Consider the following 6,000-nt stretch of genomic DNA (forward strand, 5'->3'; position numbering starts at 1 on the left):
AGTTTACATAAATTAAGATTTACTGTGTGCATATTTAATACGATTTATTTCTGCGTAACATACACATTTTTACGTTTTTGAGCAAATAAGATTTTTGATGAACAATTTCGTTTTGAATTTTGATGCACCATAACAATACATTTTGTTCCTGCGTATATATGTGTGAATGGTTCAATTATTCATTTTGTATGATTATTAAATTATGATTGTCATTGTGCACTTTTGTAATAAATGCATCTCCTTCCCATGCTAAAATGCAGTAAACGCACCTTAGTGAGACTCTTTTTTCAGTGTAAAAAGTGGCTTTAGATAATTCCACCAGGGAAACAGTACTTGTGAGCATTCTTAAATAATCAGTCCAGAGACCTTTAGAAAATCGAGCCCCTAGGGTCACATGCTGTCTGTCCTCTTGTATGAAGTCGCATACTTCCCCCTTTGTGTTATCACCTAGCGTTAAAGGGACACTTAAGTCAAAATTAAACTTTCATTATTCAGATAGAGCAGCAATTTTAAACAACTTTATAATTTACTTCCATTAACAAAATGTGCACAGTCTTTTTATATTTAAACTTTTTGAGTCACCAGCTCCTACTGAGCATGTGCAAGAATTCACAGAATACGCATGTATTCATTTGTAATTGACTGTCACATGGTACAGGCGGAGTGGAAATAGACATAACTTTTAAAATTGCCAGAAAAAAAATCTGCTACTCATTTGAAGTTCAACTAAGTGCTATTGCATTGTCTTGTTATCTTGCATTTGTTGATTATGTAAATCTACTGTGTTGACTGGTCCTGGTAAAATGCACTTTTGGAATTACCTGTGTCCTGACCTCAATAGCTTATATTTTTTTTTTTGGGGGGGGGGTGTCTCTATACCTCTCTTAATACAAAGGGAACCAGACCAGTGGCAGAAATAATTATCCCGGTACTAGAAAAAGTGGGCTTGAGCGGTATGACCTGCAAGTAGATGGTTGTATTACAACTTTGGAAGTACCCCCACTGGATCAAGGTCTGAGGAGCGAGTACCCTCTGATTTTGCTGGGAAACCCTGTAGCCTATGGAGGTGATTTGCTTAGTAAAGGGGAACTCTGAATAGTGGAAGTGTCTATAAACTACCACTTACTATTGTGAATTTGTTCCTTAAGGAGCCCTTATGATAAATCAAAAGGGGAGTGTTACAGTGAAAATTGGATTTGTTGCCATTAATATTATAAATGTGTTCCCTAGGAAATTTAATGTAAAGAGAGGTTTATACCCAAATAGGAGCAGAACCTTGATGCCTAATTGCAAAGGAAAGGAAATATGTCTTAAATGCAAGAGAGAGCTTTCTAATTAAAAGGACAATGCTGAAATATGACACTGAGTTTATATTGTCTATAGAAGATAGGATTCTTTGTGTTTATGTATCATATATATTTTTATATATATATATATATATATATATATATATATATATATATATATATATATATATATATATATATATATATATATATATACACATACATACACAGTATCTCACAAAAGTGATGTAAAGCCCTCACATTTTTGTAAATATTTTATTATATCTTTTCATCTGACAACAGTGAAGAAATGATACTTTGCCACAATTTAAGTAGTGAGTGTACAGCCTGTATAACAGTGTACATTTGCTGTCCCCTCAAAATAACTCAACACATAGCCATTCATGTCTAAACTGTTGGCAACAAAAGTAAGTACACCCGTAAGTGGAAATGTCCAAATTGTGCCCAATTAGCCATTTTCCCTCCCCGGTGTCATGTGACTCGTTAGTGTTACAAGGTCTCAGGAGTGAATGGGGAGCAGGTGTGTTAAATTTGGTGTTATCGCTCTCACACTCTCTCATATTGGTCACTGGAAGTTTAACATGGCACCTCATGGCAAAGTACTCTCTGAGGATCTGAAAAGACCATACAGCAGTTTCACAGGACAGGCCTCGCAAAGGTCGACCAAAGAAGCTGAGTGCACGTGCTCAGCGTCATATCCAGAGGTTGTCTTTGGGAAATAGATATATGAGTGCTGCCAGCATTGTTGCAGAGGTTGAAGGGGTGGAGGGTCAGCCTGTCAGTGCTCAGACCATACGCCGCACACTGCATCAAATTGGTCTGCATGGCTGTCGTCCCAGAAGGAACCCTCTTCTACAGATGATGCACAAGAAAGCCTGCAAACAGTTTGCCAAAGACAAGCAGACTAAGGACATGGATTACTGGAACTATGTCCTGTGGTCTGATGAGACCAAGATAAACTTATTTGGTTCAGATGGTGTCAAGCGTGTCAAGCGGCAACCAGGTGAGGAATACAAAGACAAGTGTGTCTTTCCTACAGTCAAGCATGGTGGTGGGAGTGTCATGGTCTGGGCCTGCATCAGTGCTTCCGGCACTGGAGAGCAACAGTTCATTAAGGGACCCATGAATGCCAACATGTTCTGTGACATAATGAAGCAGAACATGATCCCCTCCCTTCGGAGACTGGGACGCAGGGCAGTATTCCAACATAATAACGACCCAAACACACTTCCAAGATGACCACTGCCTTGCTAAAGAAGCTGAGGGTAAAGGTGATGGAGGCCAATCATGTCTCCAGACCTAAACTCTATTGAGCATATGTGGGACATCCTCAAACGAAATGTGGGGGAGCGAGTTATTTTGAGGGGACAGCAAATTTACACTGTTATACAGGCTGTACACTCACTACTTTACATTGTAGCAAAGTGTCATTTCTTTAGTGTTGTCACATGAAAAGATATAATAAAATATTTACAAAAATGTGAGGGGTGTACTCACTTTTGTGAGATACTGTATACTGTATATTATATATACATGACCAAATGTTGATAGGCTCAAGACCACAACAAGGGCCCTTCACGTTGGGTCCCTAACCTAGAGCCAAACAATGCAAACACATTGAGATAAAAACAAGGGTGACAGACGTCCTTCAAAATTTACCAAGACACATACCAAAAATAGAAATGGATTGCACTCTCACACTGGTCTGGGTACACATCTTTTGAGCCGGCAAAGCTCACAGCCCTGGGTGTTCACCAGCACTCACAGATAGCTGCATGGCTTTCAGGGACGGAGACAGTTAACCCCAGACAAGCCTGGGTGCAAAGCTCATAGGGAAAATTACAAAACAAAATGATTAACACAACACATAGAAAGTCTGGCACTCTCTTGCAAGCACACAGCTAGATTAAAAGCAAAATGGAAGAGTTAGTTACAGCATTTGGTCTCTTCCTCCCTGGGTCCCTAACCTACAGCCACACAATGCATGCCTTCAACGAAACACATGGAGATACAAACAAGGGTGACACAGGCCCTTTGTAATTTCCCTAGACACATAGAAAACATGGAAATTGACTGCATGTACATATTTATGGGTGAAGTGTTTTGTGCTTAACTTTAATTAAAATATTTTAGCACAGAACTACAGAAAGAATGACACTGTGGAATTTGCGCACCCATATTAAATTTTAGCCTGCGACCCATAGAAGTCTATTATATGTGGGATTTAGCATACTCAGGTAATCTGACATGCATATGTTAGTGATCACTAGACTAACACTCAGGGAGTAAAAATCATTTTGGATTTGTATTATTAGTGCAAATATAGAAGCTCTATTTCTTGTGCTCCAGCAATGTTAACACACAATAGCACTCAGAACTGCCACTTTATTCATAAATGCAGTCAAGCTGTTGCTTTAAGGTAGTAACACCCGTGCACAAACACAAAAACACTCACACACACTCACAGAAGCACCCAGAAGCACTCACCCAGACACACTCACACACAGAAACACATAAGCACTCACAAAGACACACACTCAGGAGCAATCACTCAGACACAAACACATAAACAGAAAAAACTCAAACAAACACAGACACTCACACAGAAACACCCACACAGACACACAAACAAACAGATTACACATACAGAAACACTCAATTAGGCTGTAGAAATTCCTTTCTAAAGATACATCAAATCAGGGTGCTCTGCTGACTACACTGAATATATTGTAAACTGTAAAAAAAAAAAAAAATCAAGAATCCCAGCCAATGAGTCTTAGAATAAAGAAGTTTTTATTCTTCAACAAAAGATATGATCCGAGTGATCTTTCACACTATGCAATTATAACAAACATCGGGGAAGCATCTGATGTAAGTTCATTCAGATCCACACATACCCCATCCACCAAATATGTGTAGGTATGTGTAGGTATGTGTGGATCTGAATGAACTTACATCAGATGCTTCCCAGATGTTTGTTATAATTGCATAGTGTGAAAGATCACTCTGATCATATATTTTGTTGAAGAATAAAAACTTCTTTATTCTAAGACTCATTGGCTGGGATTCTTGATTTTTATTATTATTATATAGTCTGTGACCGGACTTTATCCCGTGCCTGAGCATATTTTCTAAAAAGGGTGGTGCGGTCACATTATATCTCATATTGTAAACTGTATCAGGTCACAGGTCTGAATATTTAGTTGACATTGACAAAAAAAGCTTCTGCTGTTTGAAGTACTGGGGTGGTATGGGGTGAGGGTCTGGGGGATACTTTCTACAGAACATTAATTTCTTAAAAGGTTAATCCGTGGCATAGGTTAGAAATGTATTCTTTTAGTAAAAATATGTTTCAGTAATAAACTGGGGTGAGAATACATGTTGAAAGTGGAACTATTAGAATATAGAAACAGTGGCTAGGCTAGCCTACCTACCTCCAGGCTCCATCCAAAGTGATTGGTCCTCACGCCACAAGTCCACCATTCATCCAACAGGATCCAACCGTTTAAGTGCCAGCCCCCTCAGAGTCCCAGTACACTTGCTCCTAAACCTGACCTGCCCTTAGATTGCGCCCCTGCAAATGTACGCTACTCTGGTGGTAGTAACCCCTTTCACCCTCTGATTGCGGCCTCGATAGCACAAATATTTTTGGCCTCCACTTGTGATCTAGCACAAAAGGTTTAATTGTGCATAATACAAGTGGAACAAAAATAGAAGTTATAATCATGTGTATTTAAAACATTTTACGTTATTATTCTGTATATGGGGATTTTTATATATAACTCCTATTTTAGTACATATACAGAACTGTGCAAAAGTCTTAGGACACCATTAAATTTGTTGATTTAGTAAAGTTTTAATGACCATCTATATTTATTTTTTGGTACTTTTTTATCAAGATACAAACAGAAAATGTAGGAAATACTGTGTATACACGAAATATAAAAAAAACTATTTTCAGAAACAAAATGGATTATTTATGCAAAAGTAATTATTTAGTGCGACCTCCCTTCTCACTAAGCACATCTTGAACTCTTTTGGGGAGACTGTCCTGAAGTTTTCTGAAGTAATCTTTTGGTACATTATACCAGGCTTCTTTCACACTTCCCAGAGTTCTTCTTTAGATTTAGGTTGACTTTTATTTCTTTATCTGTCCAGGTGATCCCATACTGCCTCTATAATATTCAGGTCAGGACTCTGTGGAGGCCAGTCCATAACGTGTCAGTGTTTTATCAGCTGTTTTCTCTCCAAATATGATTTAACTACATTAGCAGTGTGCTTGGGATCATTATCACGCTGAAAAATAAATACATTCCCAATCAGGCACTTTCCAGAAGGAATGGCATGAAGTAAAAGCCGTCTGTACTTTTATGTGTTCATGATCCCATCAATTCTGACAACATCGCCAAAACAATTAGCAGAAATGCAGCCCCAAACCAAGGCAGACCCTCCACCATGTTTCACTGAAGGCCAAAAGCACTCATTCTTCCATATCTCTCCAACTCTTCATCTCACATATTGTCGACGATTAAACCCAAAAATGTCAAATTTGGATTTGTAACTCCATAATACTCTTTCCACTAAGCTTCATTCTAATCTTTGTGACCTTTAGCATATCTTAGCCTTTTTCACCCTGTTCCCCTTACAAAAAAGTGGTTTCATGGCTGCTACCCTTCCACAAAGACCATTCCTG

Source organism: Bombina bombina, chromosome 2, assembly GCF_027579735.1.
Source record: "Bombina bombina isolate aBomBom1 chromosome 2, aBomBom1.pri, whole genome shotgun sequence".
Classification (NCBI taxonomy): domain Eukaryota; kingdom Metazoa; phylum Chordata; class Amphibia; order Anura; family Bombinatoridae; genus Bombina; species Bombina bombina.